We start from the raw sequence: 20496 nt of genomic DNA on the forward strand, positions 1-20496 counted from the left end.
ACATTGTAGAAAACGTTATGTTTTCTGCGGTTTTTACTACGAATTACCACTTCTCGCTTTTTCTCGTGTAATGTGGCTTCCAGAGTTCGGTTCATGCAAAATCTTAAAGTCCTAGGTCAACTACAAGGCAGCAAATGCAGCCAATAACTGAATTTTCAAAAACTAAAACTTGAATTTCTGTGCCTCTTTCTTGGTGACTGCAACAACTTAGAAGCTTCTACTTCGTACAGAGTGGTGCGACCGCAAACGTCATCACGCTGCATTAGTTGCCAGACGATAAATGTAAACGTTTCTGAGAGTAATGCGTCCAATTTGAAGATTTTCAGTTACGTCATTTCGAAAACAAATGTAGAAAACGTTATGTTTTCTGCGGTTTTTACTACGAATTACCACGTCTTGCTTTTTCTCGTGTAATGTGGCTGCCAGAGTTCGGTTCATGCAAAATCTTCAGGTCCTAGGTCAACTACAAGGCAGCAAAAGCAGCCAAAAACTGAATTTTCAAAAACTAAAACTTGAATTTCTGTGCCTCTTTCTTGGTGACTGCAACAACTTAGAAGCTTCTACTTCGTACAGAGTGGTGCGACCGCAAACGTCATCACGCTGCATTAGTTGCCAGACGATAAATGTAAACGTTTCTGAGAGTAATGCGTCCAATGTGAAGATTTTCAGTTACGTCGATACGAAAACAATGTAGAAAACGTTATGTTTTCTGCGGTTTTTACTACGAATTACCACTTCTCGCTTTTTCTCGTGTAATGTGACTGCCAGAGTTCGGTTCATGCAAAATCTTAAGGTCCTAGTTCAACTACAAGGCAGCAAAAGCAGCCAAAAACTGAATTTTCAAAATCTAAAACTTGAATTTCTGTGCCTCTTTTTTGGTGACTGCAACAACTTAGAAGCTTCTACGTCGTACAGAGTGGTGCGACCGCAAACGTCATCACGCTGCATTAGTTGCCAGACGATAAATGTAAACGTTTCTGAGAGTAATGCGTCCAATGTGAAGATTTTCAGTTACGTCGATACGAAAACAATGTAGAAAACGTTATGTTTTCTGCGGTTTTTACTACGAATTACCACTTCTCGCTTTTTCTCGCGTAATGTGGCTGCCAGAGTTCAATTCATGCAAAATCTTAAGGTCCTAGGTCAACTACAAGGCAGCAAAAGCAGCCAAAAACCGAATTTTCAAAAACTAAAACTTGAATTTCTGTGCCTCTTTCTTGGTGACTGCAACTACTTAGAAGCTTCTACTTCGTTCGGAGTGGTGCGACCGCAAACGTCATCACGCTGCATTAGTTGCCAGACGATAAATGTAAACGTTTCTGAGAGTAATGCGTCCAATGTGAAGATTTTCAGTTACGTCGATACGAAAACAATGTAGAAAACGTTATGTTTTCTGCGGTTTTTACTACGAATTACCACTTCTCGCTTTTTCTCGTGTAATGTGGCTGCCAGAGTTCGGTTCATGCAAAATCTTAAGGTCCTAGGTCAACTACAAGGCAGCAAATGCAGCCAAAAACTGAATTTTCAAAAACTAAAACTTGAATTTCTGTGCCTCTTTCTTGGTGACTGCAACAACTTAGAAGCTTCTACTTCGTACAGAGTGGTGCGACCGCAAACGTCATGACGCTGCATTAGTTGCCAGACGATAAATGTAAACGTTTCTGAGAGTAATGCGTCCAATGTGAAGATTTTCAGTTACGTCGATACGAAAACAATGTAGAAAACGTTATGTTTTCTGCGGTTTTTACTACGAATTACCACTTCTCGCTTTTTCTCGTGTAATGTGGCTGCCAGAGTTCGGTTCATGCAAAATCTTAAGGTCCTAGGTCAACTACAAGGCAGCAAAAGCAGTCAAAAACTGAATTTTCAAAAAGTAAAACTTGAATTTCTGTGCCTCTTTCTTGGTGACTGCAACAACTTAGAAGCTTCTACTTCGTACAGAGTGGTGCGACCGCAAACGTCATCACGCTGCATTAGTTGCCAGACGATAAATGTAAACGTTTCTGAGAGTAATGCGTCCAATGTGAAGATTTTCAGTTACGTCGATACGAAAACAATGTAGAAAACGTTATGTTTTCTGCGGTTTTTACTACGAATTACCACTTCTCGCTTTTTCTCGTGTAATGTGACTGCTAGAGTTCGGTTCATGCAAAATCGTAAGGTCCTAGGCCAACTACAAGGCAGCAAAAGCAGCCAAAAACTGAATTTTCAAAAACTAAAACTTGAATTTCTGTGCCTCTTTCTTGGTGACTGCAACAACTTAGAAGCTTCTACTTCGTACAGAGTGGTGCGACCGCAAACGTCATCACGCTGCATTAGTTGCCAGACGATAAATGTAAACGTTTCTGAGAGTAATGCGTCCAATGTGAAGATTTTCAGTTACGTCGATACGAAAACAATGTAGAAAACGTTATGTTTTCTGCGGTTTTTACTACGAATTACCACTTCTCGCTTTTTCTCGTGTAATGTGGCTGCCAGAGTTCGGTTCATGCAAAATCTTAAGGTCCTAGGTCAACTACAAGGCAGCAAATGCAGCCAAAAACTGAATTTTCAAAAACTAAAACTTGAATTTCTGTGCCTCTTTCTTGGTGACTGCAACAACTTAGAAGCTTCTACTTCGTACAGAGTGGTGCGACCGCAAACGTCATGACGCTGCATTAGTTGCCAGACGATAAATGTAAACGTTTCTGAGAGTAATGCGTCCAATGTGAAGATTTTCAGTTACGTCGATACGAAAACAATGTAGAAAACGTTATGTTTTCTGCGGTTTTTACTACGAATTACCACTTCTCGCTTTTTCTCGTGTAATGTGGCTGCCAGAGTTCGGTTCATGCAAAATCTTAAGGTCCTAGGTCAACTACAAGGCAGCAAAAGCAGTCAAAAACTGAATTTTCAAAAAGTAAAACTTGAATTTCTGTGCCTCTTTCTTGGTGACTGCAACAACTTAGAAGCTTCTACTTCGTACAGAGTGGTGCGACCGCAAACGTCATCACGCTGCATTAGTTGCCAGACGATAAATGTAAACGTTTCTGAGAGTAATGCGTCCAATGTGAAGATTTTCAGTTACGTCGATACGAAAACAATGTAGAAAACGTTATGTTTTCTGCGGTTTTTACTACGAATTACCACTTCTCGCTTTTTCTCGTGTAATGTGACTGCTAGAGTTCGGTTCATGCAAAATCGTAAGGTCCTAGGCCAACTACAAGGCAGCAAAAGCAGCCAAAAACTGAATTTTCAAAAACTAAAACTTGAATTTCTGTGCCTCTTTCTTGGTGACTGCAACAACTTAGAAGCTTCTACTTCGTACAGAGTGGTGCGACCGCAAACGTCATCACGCTGCATTAGTTGCCAGACGATAAATGTAAACGTTTCTGAGAGTAATGCGTCCAATGTGAAGATTTTCAGTTACGTCGATACGAAAACAATGTAGAAAACGTTATGTTTTCTGCGGTTTTTACTACGAATTACCACTTCTCGCTTTTTCTCGTGTAATGTGGCTGCCAGAGTTCGGTTCATGCAAAATCTTAAGGTCCTAGGTCAACTACAAGGCAGCAAAAGCAGCCAAAAACTGAATTTTCAAAAACTAAAACTTGAATTTCTGTGCCTCTTTCTTGGTGACTGCAACAACTTAGAAGCTTCTACTTCGTACAGAGTGGTGCGACCGCAAACGTCATCACGCTACATTAGTTGCCAGACGATAAATGTAAACGTTTCTGAGAGTAATGCGTCCAATGTGAAGATTTTCAGTTACGTCGATACGAAAACAATGTAGAAAACGTTATGTTTTCTGCGGTTTTTACTACGAATTACCACTTCTCGCTTTTTCTCGTGTAATGTGACTGCTAGAGTTCGGTTCATGCAAAATCGTAAGGTCCTAGGTCAACTACAAGGCAGCAAAAGCAGCCAAAAACTGAATTTTCAAAAACTAAAACTTGAATTTCTGTGCCTCTTTCTTGGTGACTGCAACAACTTAGAAGCTTCTACTTCGTACAGAGTGGTGCGACCGCAAACGTCATCACGCTGCATTAGTTGCCAGACGATAAATGTAAACGTTTCTGAGAGTAATGCGTCCAATTTGAAGATTTTCAGTTACGTCATTTCGAAAACAAATGTAGAAAACGTTATGTTTTCTGCGGTTTTTACTACGAATTACCACGTCTTGCTTTTTCTCGTGTAATGTGGCTGCCAGAGTTCGGTTCATGCAAAATCTTCAGGTCCTAGGTCAACTACAAGGCAGCAAAAGCAGCCAAAAACTGAATTTTCAAAAACTAAAACTTGAATTTCTGTGCCTCTTTCTTGGTGACTGCAACAACTTAGAAGCTTCTACTTCGTACAGAGTGGTGCGACCGCAAACGTCATCACGCTGCATTAGTTGCCAGACGATAAATGTAAACGTTTCTGAGAGTAATGCGTCCAATGTGAAGATTTTCAGTTACGTCGATACGAAAACAATGTAGAAAACGTTATGTTTTCTGCGGTTTTTACTACGAATTACCACTTCTCGCTTTTTCTCGTGTAATGTGACTGCCAGAGTTCGGTTCATGCAAAATCTTAAGGTCCTAGTTCAACTACAAGGCAGCAAAAGCAGCCAAAAACTGAATTTTCAAAATCTAAAACTTGAATTTCTGTGCCTCTTTTTTGGTGACTGCAACAACTTAGAAGCTTCTACGTCGTACAGAGTGGTGCGACCGCAAACGTCATCACGCTGCATTAGTTGCCAGACGATAAATGTAAACGTTTCTGAGAGTAATGCGTCCAATGTGAAGATTTTCAGTTACGTCGATACGAAAACAATGTAGAAAACGTTATGTTTTCTGCGGTTTTTACTACGAATTACCACTTCTCGCTTTTTCTCGCGTAATGTGGCTGCCAGAGTTCAATTCATGCAAAATCTTAAGGTCCTACGTCAACTACAAGGCAGCAAAAGCAGCCAAAAACCGAATTTTCAAAAACTAAAACTTGAATTTCTGTGCCTCTTTCTTGGTGACTGCAACTACTTAGAAGCTTCTACTTCGTACGGAGTGGTGCGACCGCAAACGTCATCACGCTGCATTAGTTGCCAGACGATAAATGTAAACGTTTCTGAGAGTAATGCGTCCAATGTGAAGATTTTCAGTTACGTCGATACGAAAACAATGTAGAAAACGTTATATTTTCTGCGGTTTTTACTACGAATTACCACTTCTCGCTTTTTCTCGTGTAATGTGGCTGCCAGAGTTCGGTTCATGCAAAATCTTAAGGTCCTAGGTCAACTACAAGGCAGCAAAAGCAGCCAAAAACTGAATTTTCAAAAACTAAAACTTGAATTTCTGTGCCTCTTTCTTGGTGACTGCAACAACTTAGAAGCTTCTACTTCGTACAGAGTGGTGCGACCGCAAACGTCATCACGCTGCATTAGTTGCCAGACGATAAATGTAAACGTTTCTGAGAGTAATGCGTCCAATGTGAAGATTTTCAGTTACGTCGATACGAAAACAATGTAGAAAACGTTATGTTTTCTGCGGTTTTTACTACGAATTACCACTTCTCGCTTTTTCTCGTGTAATGTGACTGCTAGAGTTCGGTTCATGCAAAATCGTAAGGTCCTAGGCCAACTACAAGGCAGCAAAAGCAGCCAAAAACTGAATTTTCAAAAACTAAAACTTGAATTTCTGTGCCTCTTTCTTGGTGACTGCAACAACTTAGAAGCTTCTACTTCGTACAGAGTGGTGCGACCGCAAACGTCATCACGCTGCATTGGTTGCCAGACGATAAATGTAAACGTTTCTGAGAGTAATGCGTCCAATGTGAAGATTTTCAGTTACGTCGATACGAAAACAATGTAGAAAACGTTATGTTTTCTGCGGTTTTTACTACGAATTAACACTTCTCGCTTTTTCTCGTGTAATGTGGCTGCCAGAGTTCGGTTCATGCAAAATCTTAAGGTCCTAGGTCAACTACAAGGCAGCAAAAGCAGCCAAAAACTGAATTTTCAAAAACTAAAACTTGAATTTCTGTGCCTCTTTCTTGGTGACTGCAACAACTTAGAAGCTTCTACTTCGTACAGAGTGGTGCGACCGCAAACGTCATCACGCTACATTAGTTGCCAGACGATAAATGTAAACGTTTCTGAGAGTAATGCGTCCAATGTGAAGATTTTCAGTTACGTCGATACGAAAACAATGTAGAAAACGTTATGTTTTCTGCGGTTTTTACTACGAATTACCACTTCTCGCTTTTTCTCGTGTAATGTGACTGCTAGAGTTCGGTTCATGCAAAATCGTAAGGTCCTAGGTCAACTACAAGGCAGCAAAAGCAGCCAAAAACTGAATTTTCAAAAACTAAAACTTGAATTTCTGTGCCTCTTTCTTGGTGACTGCAACAACTTAGAAGCTTCTACTTCGTACAGAGTGGTGCGACCGCAAACGTCATCACGCTGCATTAGTTGCCAGACGATAAATGTAAACGTTTCTGAGAGTAATGCGTCCAATTTGAAGATTTTCAGTTACGTCATTTCGAAAACAAATGTAGAAAACGTTATGTTTTCTGCGGTTTTTACTACGAATTACCACGTCTTGCTTTTTCTCGTGTAATGTGGCTGCCAGAGTTCGGTTCATGCAAAATCTTCAGGTCCTAGGTCAACTACAAGGCAGCAAAAGCAGCCAAAAACTGAATTTTCAAAAACTAAAACTTGAATTTCTGTGCCTCTTTCTTGGTGACTGCAACAACTTAGAAGCTTCTACTTCGTACAGAGTGGTGCGACCGCAAACGTCATCACGCTGCATTAGTTGCCAGACGATAAATGTAAACGTTTCTGAGAGTAATGCGTCCAATGTGAAGATTTTCAGTTACGTCGATACGAAAACAATGTAGAAAACGTTATGTTTTCTGCGGTTTTTACTACGAATTACCACTTCTCGCTTTTTCTCGTGTAATGTGACTGCCAGAGTTCGGTTCATGCAAAATCTTAAGGTCCTAGTTCAACTACAAGGCAGCAAAAGCAGCCAAAAACTGAATTTTCAAAATCTAAAACTTGAATTTCTGTGCCTCTTTTTTGGTGACTGCAACAACTTAGAAGCTTCTACGTCGTACAGAGTGGTGCGACCGCAAACGTCATCACGCTGCATTAGTTGCCAGACGATAAATGTAAACGTTTCTGAGAGTAATGCGTCCAATGTGAAGATTTTCAGTTACGTCGATACGAAAACAATGTAGAAAACGTTATGTTTTCTGCGGTTTTTACTACGAATTACCACTTCTCGCTTTTTCTCGCGTAATGTGGCTGCCAGAGTTCAATTCATGCAAAATCTTAAGGTCCTACGTCAACTACAAGGCAGCAAAAGCAGCCAAAAACCGAATTTTCAAAAACTAAAACTTGAATTTCTGTGCCTCTTTCTTGGTGACTGCAACTACTTAGAAGCTTCTACTTCGTTCGGAGTGGTGCGACCGCAAACGTCATCACGCTGCATTAGTTGCCAGACGATAAATGTAAACGTTTCTGAGAGTAATGCGTCCAATGTGAAGATTTTCAGTTACGTCGATACGAAAACAATGTAGAAAACGTTATGTTTTCTGCGGTTTTTACTACGAATTACCACTTCTCGCTTTTTCTCGTGTAATGTGGCTGCCAGAGTTCGGTTCATGCAAAATCTTAAGGTCCTAGGTCAACTACAAGGCAGCAAATGCAGCCAAAAACTGAATTTTCAAAAACTAAAACTTGAATTTCTGTGCCTCTTTCTTGGTGACTGCAACAACTTAGAAGCTTCTACTTCGTACAGAGTGGTGCGACCGCAAAAGTCATGACGCTGCATTAGTTGCCAGACGATAAATGTAAACGTTTCTGAGAGTAATGCGTCCAATGTGAAGATTTTCAGTTACGTCGATACGAAAACAATGTAGAAAACGTTATGTTTTCTGCGGTTTTTACTACGAATTACCACTTCTCGCTTTTTCTCGTGTAATGTGGCTGCCAGAGTTCGGTTCATGCAAAATCTTAAGGTCCTAGGTCAACTACAAGGCAGCAAAAGCAGTAAAAACTGAATTTTCAAAAAGTAAAACTTGAATTTCTGTGCCTCTTTCTTGGTGACTGCAACAACTTAGAAGCTTCTACTTCGTACAGAGTGGTGCGACCGCAAACGTCATCACGCTGCATTAGTTGCCAGACGATAAATGTAAACGTTTCTGAGAGTAATGCGTCCAATGTGAAGATTTTCAGTTACGTCGATACGAAAACAATGTAGAAAACGTTATGTTTTCTGCGGTTTTTACTACGAATTACCACTTCTCGCTTTTTCTCGTGTAATGTGACTGCTAGAGTTCGGTTCATGCAAAATCGTAAGGTCCTAGGCCAACTACAAGGCAGCAAAAGCAGCCAAAAACTGAATTTTCAAAAACTAAAACTTGAATTTCTGTGCCTCTTTCTTGGTGACTGCAACAACTTAGAAGCTTCTACTTCGTACAGAGTGGTGCGACCGCAAACGTCATCACGCTGCATTGGTTGCCAGACGATAAATGTAAACGTTTCTGAGAGTAATGCGTCCAATGTGAAGATTTTCAGTTACGTCGATACGAAAACGATGTAGAAAACGTTATGTTTTCTGCGGTTTTTACTACGAATTACCACTTCTCGCTTTTTCTCGTGTAATGTGGCTGCCAGAGTTCGGTTCATGCAAAATCTTAAGGTCCTAGGTCAACTACAAGGCAGCAAAAGCAGCCAAAAACTGAATTTTCAAAAACTAAAACTTGAATTTCTGTGCCTCTTTCTTGGTGACTGCAACAACTTAGAAGCTTCTACTTCGTACAGAGTGGTGCGACCACAAACGTCATCACGCTGCATTAGTTGCCAGACGATAAATGTAAAAGTTTCTGAGAGTAATGCGTCCGATGTGAAGATTTTCAGTTACGTCGATACGAAAACAAATGTTGAAAACGTTATGTTTTCTGCGGTTTTTACTATGAATTACCACTTCTCGCTTTTTCTCGTGTAATGTGGCTGCCAGAGTTCGGTTCATGCAAAATCTTAAGGTCCTAAGTCAACTACAAGGCAGCAAAAGCAGCCAAAAACTGAATTTTCAAAAACTAAAACTTGAATTTCTGTGCCTCTTTCTTGGTGACTGCAACAACTTAGAAGCTTCTACTTCGTACAGAGTAGTGCGACCGCAAACGTCATCACGCGGCATTAGTTTCCGGACGATAAATGTAAACGTTTTTGAGAGTAATGCGTCCAATGTGAAGATTTTCAGTTACGTCATTTCGAAAACAAATGTTGAAAACGTTATGTTTTCTGCGGTTTTTACTACGAATTACCACTTCTCGCCTTTTCTCGTGTAATGTGGCTGCCAGAGTTCGGTTCATGCAAAATCTTAAGGTCCTAGGTCAACTACAAGGCAGCAAAAGCAGCCAAAAACTGAATTTTCAAAAACTAAAACTTGAATTTCTGAGCCTCTTTCTTGGTGACTGCAACTCCTTAGAAGCTTCTACTTCGTACAGAGTGGTGCGACCGCAAACGTCATCACGCTGCATTAGTTGCCAGACGATAAATGTAAACGTTTCTAAGAGTAATGCGTCCAATGTGAAGATTTTCAGTTACGTCGATACGAAAACAAATGTTGAAAACGTTATGTTTTCTGCGGTTTTTACTACGAATTACCACTTCTCGCTTTTTCTCGTGTAATGTGGCTGCCAGAGTTCGGTTCATGCAAAATCTTAAGGTCCTAGGTCAACTACAAGGCAGCAGAAGCAGCCAAAAACTGAATTTTCAAGAACTAAAACTTGAATTTCTGTGCCACTTTCTTGGCGACTGCAACAACTTAGAAGCTTCTACTTCGTACAGAGTGGTGCGACCGCAAACGTCATCACGCGGCATTAGTTGCCAGACGATAAATGTAAACGTTTCTGAGAGTAATGCGTCCAATGTGAAGATTTTCAGTTACGTCGATACGAAAACAAATGTTGAAAACGTTATGTTTTCTGCGGTTTTTACTACGAATTACCACTTCTCGCTTTTTCTCGTGTAATGTGGCTGCCAGAGTTCGGTTCATGCAAAATCTTAAGGTCCTAGGTCAACTACATGGCAGCAAAAGCAGCCAAAAACTGAATTTTCAAAAACAAAAACTTGAATTTCTGTGCCTCTTTCTTGGTGACTGCAACAACTTAGAAGCTTCTACTTCCTACAGAGTGGTGCGACCGCAAACGTCATCACGCTGCATTAGTTGCCAGACGATAAATGTAAACGTTTCTGAGAGTAATGCGTCCAATGTGAAGATTTTCAGTTACGTCGATACGAAAACAATGTAGAAAACGTTATGTTTTCTGCGGTTTTTACTACGAATTACCACTTCTCGCTTTTTCTCGTGTAATGTGGCTGCCAGAGTTCGGTTCATGCAAAATCTTAAGGTCCTAGGTCAACTACAAGGCAGCAAAAGCAGCCAAAAACTGAATTTTCAAAAACTAAAACTTGAATTTCTGAGCCTCTTTCTTGGTGACTGCAATAACTTAGAAGCTTCTACTTCGTACAGAGTGGTGCGACCGCAAACGTCATCACGCGGCATTAGTTGCCAGACGATAAATGTAAACGTTTCTGAGAGTAATGCGTAGAATGTGAAGATTTTCAGTTACGTCATTTCGAAAAGAAATGTTGAAAACGTTATGTTTTCTGCGGTTTTTACTACGAATTACCACTTCTCGCTTTTTCTCGTGTAATGTGGCTGCCAGAGTTCAATTCATGCAAAATCTTAAGGTCCTAGGTCAACTACAAGGCAGCAAAAGAAGCCAAAAACTGAATTTTCAAAAACTAAAACTTGAATTTCTGTGCCTCTTTCTTGGTGACTGCAACTACTTAGAAGCTTCCACTTCGTACAGAGTGGTGCGACCGCAAACGTTATCACGCTGCATTAGTTGCCAGACGATAAATGTAAACGTTTCAGAGAGTAATGCGTCCAATGTGAAGATTTTCAGTTACGTCATTTCGAAAACAAATGTTGAAAACGTTATGTTTTCTGCGGTTTTTACTACGAATTACCACTTCTCGCTTTTTCTCGTGTAATGTGGCTGCCAGAGTTCGGTTCATGCAAAATCTTAAGGTCCTAGGTCAACTACAAGGCAGCAAAAGCAGCCAAAAACTGAATTTTCAAAAACTAAAACTTGAATTTCTGAGCCTCTTTCTTGGTGACTGCAACTACTTAGAAGCTTCTACTTCGTACAGAGTGGTGCGACCGCAAACGTCATCACGCTGCATTAGTTGCCAGACGATAAATGTAAACGTTTCTAAGAGTAATGCGTCCAATGTGAAGATTTTCAGTTACGTCGATACGAAAACAAATGTTGAAAACGTTATGTTTTCTGCGGTTTTTACTACGAATTACCACTTCTCGCTTTTTCTCGTGTAATGTGGCTGCCAGAGTTCGGTTCATGCAAAATCTTAAGGTCCTAGGTCAACTACAAGGCAGCAGAAGCAGCCAAAAACTGAATTTTCAAGAACTAAAACTTGAATTTCTGTGCCACTTTCTTGGTGACTGCAACAACTTAGAAGCTTCTACTTCGTACAGAGTGGTGCGACCGCAAACATCATCACGCGGCATTAGTTGCCAGACGATAAATGTAAACGTTTCTGAGAGTAATGCGTCCAATGTGAAGATTTTCAGTTACGTCGATACGAAAACAAATGTTGAAAACGTTATGTTGTCTGCGGTTTTTACTACGAATTACCACTTCTCGCTTTTTCTCGTGTAATGTGGCTGCCAGAGTTCGGTTCATGCAAAATCTTAAGGTCCTAGGTCAACTACATGGCAGCAAAAGCAGCCAAAAACTGAATTTTCAAAAACTAAAACTTGAATTTCTGTGCCTCTTTCTTGGTGACTGCAACAACTTAGAAGCTTCTACTTCGTATAGAGTGGTGCGACCGCAAACGTCATCACGCTGCATTAGTTGCCAGACGATAAATGTAAACGTTTCTGAGAGTAATGCGTCCAATGTGAAGATTTTCAGTTACGTCGATACGAAAACAATGTAGAAAACGTTATGTTTTCTGCGGTTTTTACTACGAATTACCACTTCTCGCTTTTTCTCGTGTAATGTGGCTGCCAGAGTTCGGTTCATGCAAAATCTTAAGGTCCTAGGTCAACTACAAGGCAGCAAAAGCAGCCAAAAACTGAATTTTCAAAAACTAAAACTTGAATTTCTGTGCCTCTTTCTTGGTGACTGCAACAACTTAGAAGCTTCTACTTCGTACAGAGTGGTGCGACCGCAAACTTCATCACGCTGCATTAGTTGCCAGACGATAAATGTAAACGTTTCTAAGAGTAATGCGTCCAATGTGAAGATTTTCAGTTACGTCATTTCGAAAACAAATGTTGAAAACGTTATGTTTTCTGCGGTTATTACTACGAATTACCACTTCTCGCTTTTTCTCGTGTAATGTGGCTGCCAGAGTTCGGTTCATGCAAAATCTTAAGGTCCTAGGTCAACTACAAGGCAGCAAAAGCAGCCAAAAACTGAATTTTCAAAAACTAAAACTTGAATTTCTGTGCCTCTGTCTTGGTGACTGCAACAACTTAGAAGCGTCTACTTCGTACAGAGTGGTGCGACCACAAACGTCATCACGCTGCATTAGTTGCCAGACGATATATGTAAACGTTTCTGAGAGTAATGCGTCCAATGTGAAGATTTTCAATTACGTCGATACGAAAACAAATGTTGAAAACGTTATGTTTTCTGCGGTTTTTACTACGAATTACCACTTCTCGCTTTTTCTCGTGTAATGTGGCTGCCAGAGTTCGGTTCATGCAAAATCTTAAGGTCCTAGGTCAACTACAAGGCAGCAAAAGCAGCCAAAAACTGAATTTTCAAAAACTAAAACTTGAATTTCTGTGCCTCTTTCTTGGTGACTGCAACAACTTAGAAGCTTCTACTTCGTACAGAGTGGTGCGACCGCAAACGTCATCACGCGGCATTAGTTGCCAGACGATAAATGTAAACGTTTCTGAGAGTAATGCGTCCAATGTGAAGATTTTCAGTTACGTCATTTCGAAAACAAATGTTGAAAACGTTATGTTTTCTGCGGTTTTTACTACGAATTACCACTTCTCGCTTTTTCTCGTGTAATGTGGCTGCCAGAGTTCAATTCATGCAAAATCTTAAGGTCCTAGGTCAACTACAAGGCAGCAAAAGCAGCCAAAAACTGAATTTTCAAAAACTAAAACTTGAATTTCTGTGCCTCTTTCTTGGTGACTGCAACTACTTAGAAGCTTCCACTTCGTACAGAGTGGTGCGACCGCAAACGTTATCACGCTGCATTAGTTGCCAGACGATAAATGTAAACGTTTCAGAGAGTAATGCGTCCAATGTGAAGATTTTCAGTTACGTCATTTCGAAAACAAATGTTGAAAACGTTATGTTTTCTGCGGTTTTTACTACGAATTACCACTTCTCGCTTTTTCTCGTGTAATGTGGCTGCCAGAGTTCGGTTCATGCAAAATCTTAAGGTCCTAGGTCAACTACAAGGCAGCAAAAGCAGCCAAAAACTGAATTTTCAAAAACAAAAACGTGAATTTCTGAGCCTCTTTCTTGGTGACTGCAACTACTTAGAAGCTTCTACTTCGTACAGAGTGGTGCGACCGCAAACGTCATCACGCTGCATTAGTTGCCAGACGATAAATGTAAACGTTTCTGAGAGTAATGCGTCCAATGTGAAGATTTTCAATTACGTCGATACGAAAACAAATGTTGAAAACGTTATGTTTTCTGCGGTTTTTACTACGAATTACCACTTCTCGCTTTTTCTCGTGTAATGTGGCTGCCAGAGTTCGGTTCATGCAAAATCTTAAGGTCCTAGGTCAACTACAAGGCAGCAAAAGCAGCCAAAAACTGAATTTTCAAAAACTAAAACTTGAATTTCTGTGCCTCTTTCTTGGTGACTGCAACAACTTAGAAGCTTCTACTTCGTACAGAGTGGTGCGACCGCAAACGTCATCACGCGGCATTAGTTGCCAGACGATAAATGTAAACGTTTTTGAGAGTAATGCGTCCAATGTGAAGATTTTCAGTTACGTCATTTCGAAAACAAATGTTGAAAACGTTATGTTTTCTGCGGTTTTTACTACGAATTACCACTTCTCGCTTTTTCTCGTGTAATGTGGCAGCCAGAGTTAAATTCATGCAAAATCTTAAGGTCCTAGGTCAACTACAAGGCAGCAAAAGCAGCCAAAAACTGAATTTTCAAAAACTAAAACTTGAATTTCTGTGCCTCTTTCTTGGTGACTGCAACTACTTAGAAGCTTCCACTTCGTACAGAGTGGTGCGACCGCAAACGTTATCACGCTGCATTAGTTGCCAGACGATAAATGTAAACGTTTCAGAGATTAATGCGTCCAATGTGAAGATTTTCAGTTACGTCATTTCGAAAACAAATGTTGAAAACGTTATGTTTTCTGCGGTTTTTACTACGAATTACCACTTCTCGCTTTTTCTCGTGTAATGTGGCTGCCAGAGTTCGGTTCATGCAAAATCTTAAGGTCCTAGGTCAACTACAAGGCAGCAAAAGCAGCCAAAAACTGAATTTTCAAAAACTAAAACTTGAATTTCTGTGCCTCTTTCTTGGTGACTGCAACAACTTAGAAGCTTCTACTTCGTACAGAGTGGTGCGACCGCAAACGTCATCACGCGGCATTAGTTGCCAGACGATAAATGTAAACGTTTCTGAGAGAAATGCGTCCAATGTGAAGATTTTGAGTTACGTCGATACGAAAACAAATGTTGAAAACGTTATGTTTTCTGCGGTTTTTACTACGAATTACCACTTCTCGCTTTTTCTCGTGTAATGTGGCTGCCAGAGTTCGGTTCACGCAAAATCTTAAGGTCCTAGGTCAACTACAAGGCAGCAGAAGCAGCCAAAAACTGAATTTTCAAGAACTAAAACTTGAATTTCTGTGCCACTTTCTTGGTGACTGCAACAACTTAGAAGCTTCTACTTCGTACAGAGTGGTGCGACCGCAAACGTCATCACGCGGCATTAGTTGCCAGACGATAAATGTAAACGTTTCTGAGAGTAATGCGTCCAATGTGAAGATTTTCAGTTACGTCGATACGAAAACAATGTAGAAAACGTTATGTTTTCTGCGGTTTTTACTACGAATTACCACTTCTCGCTTTTTCTCGTGTAATGTGGCTGCCAGAGTTCGGTTCATGCAGAATCTTAAGGTCCTAGGTCAACTACAAGGCAGCAAAAGCAGCCAAAAACAGAATTTTCAAAAACTAAAACTTGAATTTCTGTGCCTCTTTCTTGGTGACTGCAACTACTTAGAAGCTTCCACTTCGTACAGAGTGGTGCGACCGCAAACGTTATCACGCTGCATTAGTTGCCAGACGATAAATGTAAACGTTTCAGAGAGTAATGGGTCCAATGTGAAGATTTTCAGTTACGTCATTTCGAAAACAAATGTTGAAAACGTTATGTTTTCTGCGGTTTTTACTACGAATTACCACTTCTCGCTTTTTCTCGTGTAATGTGGCTGCCAGAGTTCGGTTCATGCAAAATCTTAAGGTCCTAGGTCAACTACAAGGCAGCAAAAGCAGCCAAAAACTGAATTTTCAAAAACTAAAACTTGAATTTCTGTGCCTCTTTCTTGGTGACTGCAACAACTTAGAAGCTTCAACTTCGTACAGAGTGGTGCGACCGCAAACGTCATCACGCGGCATTAGTTGCCAGACGATAAATGTAAACGTTTCTGAGAGTAATGCGTCCAATGTGAAGATTTTCAGTTACGTCGATACGAAAACAAATGTTGAAAACGTTATGTTTTCTGCGGTTTTTACTACGAATTACCACTTCTCGCTTTTTCTCGTGTAATGTGGCTGCCAGAGTTCGGTTCATGCAAAATCTTAAGGTCCTAGGTATACTACAAGGCAGCAAAAGCAGCCAAAAACTGAATTTTCAAAAACTAAAACTTGAATTTCTGTGCCTCTTTCTTGGTGACTGCAACAACTTAGAAGCTTCTACTTCGTACAAAGTGGTGCGAGCGCAAATGTCATCACGCTGCATTAGTTGCCAGACGATAAATGTAAACGTTTCTAAGAGTAATGCGTCCAATGTGAAGATTTTCAGTTACGTCATTTCGAAAACAAATGTTGAAAACGTTATGTTTTCTGCGGTTATTACTACGAATTACCACTTCTCGCTTTTTCTCGTGTAATGTGGCTGCCAGAGTTCGGTTCATGCAAAATCTTAAGGTCCTAGGTCAACTACAAGGCAGCAAAAGCGGCCAAAAACTGAATTTTCAAAAACTAAAACTTGAATTTCTGTACCTCTTTCTTGGTGACTGCAACTACTTAGAAGCTTCTACTTCGTACAGAGTGGTGCGACCGCAAACGTCATCACGCGGCATTAGTTGCCAGACGATAAATGTAAACGTTTCTGAGAGTAATACGTCCAATGTGAAGATTTTCAGTTACGTCATTTCGAAAACAAATGTTGAAAACGTTATGTTTTCTGCGGTTTTTACTACGAATTACCACTTCTCGCTTTTTCTCGTGTAATGTGGCTGCCAGAGTTCGGTTCATGCAAAATCTTAAGGTCCTAGGTCAACTACAAGGCAGCAAAAGCAGCCAAAAACTGGATTTTCAAAAACAAAAACTTGAATTTCTGAGCCTCTTTCTTGGTGACTGCAACTACTTAGAAGCTTCTACTTCGTACAGAGTGGTGCGACCGCAGACGTCATCACGCTGCATTAGTTGCCAGACGATAAATGTAAACGGTTCTGAGAGTAATGCGTCCAATGTGAAGATTTTCAATTACGTCGATACGAAAACAAATGTTGAAAACGTTATGTTTTCTGCGGTTTTTACTACGAATTACCACTTCTCGCTTTTTCTCGTGTAATGTGGCTGCCAGAGTTCGGTTCATGCAGAATCTTAAGGTCCTAGGTCAACTACAAGGCAGCAAAAGCAGCCAAAAACTGAATTTTCAAAAACTAAAACTTGAATTTCTGTGCCTCTTTCTTGGTGACTGCAACAACTTAGAAGCTTCTACTTCGTACAGAGTGGTGCGACCGCAAACGTCATCACGCTGCATTAGTTGCCAGACGATAAATGTAAACGTTTCTGAGAGTAATGCGTCCAATGTGAAGATTTTCAGTTACGTCATTTCGAAAACAAATGTTGAAAACGTTATGTTTTCTGCGGTTTTTACTACGAATTACCACTTCTCGCTTTTTCTCGTGTAATGTGGCTGCCAGAGTTCAATTCATGCAAAATCTTAAGGTCCTAGGTCAACTACAAGGCAGCAAAAGCAGCCAAAAACTGAATTTTCAAAAACTAAAACTTGAATTTCTGTGCCTCTTTCTTGGTGACTGCAACTACTTAGAAGCTTCCACTTCGTACAGAGTGGTGCGACCGCAAACGTTATCACGCTGCATTAGTTGCCAGACGATAAATGTAAACGTTTCAGAGAGTAATGCGTCTATTGTGAAGATTTTCAGTTACGTCATTTCGAAAACAAATGTTGAAAACGTTATGTTTTCTGCGGTTTTTACTACGAATTACCACTTCTCGCTTTTTCTCGTGTAATGTGGCTGCCAGAGTTCGGTTCATGCAAAATCTTAAGGTCCTAGGTCAACTACAAGGCAGCAAAAGCAGCCAAAAACTGAATTTTCAAAAACTAAAACTTGAATTTCTGTGCTTCTTTCTTGGTGACTGCAACAACTTAGAAGCTTCTACTTCGTACAGAGTGGTGCGACCGCAAACGTCATCACGCGGCATTAGTTGCCAGACGATAAATGTAAACGTTTCTGAGAGTAATGCGTCCAATGTGAAGATTTTCAGTTACGTCGATACGAAAACAAATGTTGAAAACGTTATGTTTTCTGCGCTTTTTACTACGAATTACCACTTCTCGCTTTTTCTCGTGTAATGTGGCTGCCAGAGTTCGGTTCATGCAAAATCTTAAGGTCCTAGGTCAACTACAAGGCAGCAGAAGCAGCCAAAAACTGAATTTTCAAGAACTAAAACTTGAATTTCTGTGCCACTTTCTTGGTGACTGCAACAACTTAGAAGCTTCTACTTCGTACAGAGTGGTGCGACCGCAAACGTCATCACGCGGCATTAGTTGCCAGACGATAAATGTAAACGTTTCTGAGAGTAATGCGTCCAATGTGAAGATTTTCAGTTACGTCGATACGAAAACAATGTAGAAAACGTTATGTTTTCCGCGGTTTTTACTACGAATTACCACTTCTCGCTTTTATTCGTGTAATGTGGCTGCCAGAGTTCGGTTCATGCAAAATCTTAAGGTCCTAGGTCAACTACAAGGCAGCAAAAGGAGCCAAAAACTGAATTTTCAAAAACTAAAACTTGAATTTCTGTGCCTCTTTCTTGGTGACTGCAACAACTTAGAAGCTTCTACTTCGTACACAGTGGTGCGACCGCAAACGTCATCACGCTTCATTAGTTGCCAGACGATAAATGTAAACGTTTCTGAGAGTAATGCGTCCAATGTGAAGATTTTCAGTTACGTCATTTCGAAAACAAATGTTGAAAACGTTATGTTTTCTGCGGTTATTACTACGAATTACCACTTCTCGCTTTTTCTCGTGTAATGTGGCTGCCAGAGTTCGGTTCATGCAAAATCTTAAGGTCCTAGGTCAACTACAAGGCAGCAAAAGCAGCAAAAAACTGAATTTTCAAAAACTAAAACTTGAATTTCTGTGCCTCTTTCTTGGTGACTGCAACAACTTAGAAGCTTCTACTTCGTACAGAGTGGTGCGACTACAAACGTCATCACGCTGCATTAGTTGCCAGACGATAAATGTAAACGTTTCTGAGAGTAATGCGTCCGATGTGAAGATTTTCAGTTATGTCGATACGAAAACAAATGTTGAAAACGTTATGTTTTCTGCGGTTTTTACTATGAATTACCACTTTTCGCTTTTTCTCGTGTAATGTGGCTGCCAGAGTTCGGTTCATGCAAAATCTTAAGGTCCTAGGTCAACCACAAGGCAGCAAAAGCAGCCAAAAACTGAATTTTCAAAAACTAAAACTTGAATTTCTGTGCCTCTTTCTTGGTGACTGCAACAACTTAGAAGCTTCTACTTCGTACAGAGTGGTGCGACCGCAAACGTCATCACGCGGCATTAGTTGCCAGACGATAAATGTAAACGTTTCTGAGAGTAATGCGTCCAATGTGAAGATTTTCAGTTACGTCATTTCGAAAACAAATGTTGAAAACGTTATGTTTTCTGCGGTTTTTACTACGAATTACCACTTCCCACTTTTTCTCGTGTAATGTGGCTGCCAGAGTTCGGTTCATGCAAAATCTTAAGGTCCTAGGTCAACTACAAGGCAGCAAAAGCAGCCAAAAACTGAATTTTCAAAAACTAAAACTTGAATTTCTGTGCCTCTTTCTTGGTGACTGCAACAACTTAGAAACTTCTACTTCGTACAGAGTAGTGCGACCGCGAACGTCATCATGCGGCATTAGTTGCCAGACGTGAAATGTAAACGTTTCTGAGAGTAAAGCGTCCAATCTGAAGATTTTCAGTTACGTCATTTCGAAAACAAATGTTGAAAACGTTATGTTTTCTGCGGTTTTTACTACGAATTACCACTTCTCGCTTTTTCTCGTGTTATGTGGCTGCCAGAGTTCGGTTCATGCAAAATCTTAAGGTCCTACGTCAACTAGAAGGCAGCAAAAGCAGCCAAAAACTGAATTTTCAAAAACTAAAACTTGAATTTCTGTGCCTCTTTCTTGGTGACTGCAACTACTTAGCAGCTTCTACTTCGTACAGAATGGTGCGACCGCAAACGTCATCACGCTGCATTAGTTGCCAGACGATAAATGTAAACGTTTCTGAGAGTAATGCGTCCAATGTGAAGATTTTCAGTTACGTCATTTCGAAAACAAATGTTGAAAACGTTATGTTTTCTGCGGTTTTTACTACGAATTACCACTTCCCGCTTTTTCTCGTGTAATGTGGCTGCCAGAGTTCGGTTCATGCAAAATCTTAAGGTCCTAGGTCAACTACAAGGCAGCAAAAGCAGCCAAAAACTGAATTTTCAAAAACTAAAACTTGAATTTCTGTGCCTCTTTCTTGGTGACTGCAACAACTTAGAAGCTTCTACTTCGTACAGAGTAGTGCGACCGCGAACGTCATCATGCGGCATTAGTTGCCAGACGTGAAATGTAAACGTTTCTGAGAGTAAAGCGTCCAATGTGAAGATTTTCAGTTACGTCATTTCGAAAACAAATGTTGAAAACGTTATGTTTTCTGCGGTTTTTACTACGAATTACCACTTCTCGCTTTTTCTCGTGTAATGTGGCTGCCAGAGTTCGGTTCATGCAAAATCTTAAGGTCCTAGGTCAACTACAAGGCAGCAAAAGCAGCCAAAAACTGAATTTTCTAAAACTAAATATTGAATTTCTGTGCCTCTTTCTTGGTGACTGCAACAACTTAGAAGCTTCTACTTCGTACAGAGTTGTGAGACCGCAAACGTCATCACGCGGCATTAGTTTCCAGACGATAAATGTAA

Source organism: Schistocerca serialis, unplaced genomic scaffold, assembly GCF_023864345.2.
Source record: "Schistocerca serialis cubense isolate TAMUIC-IGC-003099 unplaced genomic scaffold, iqSchSeri2.2 HiC_scaffold_1351, whole genome shotgun sequence".
Lineage (NCBI taxonomy): Eukaryota > Metazoa > Arthropoda > Insecta > Orthoptera > Acrididae > Schistocerca > Schistocerca serialis.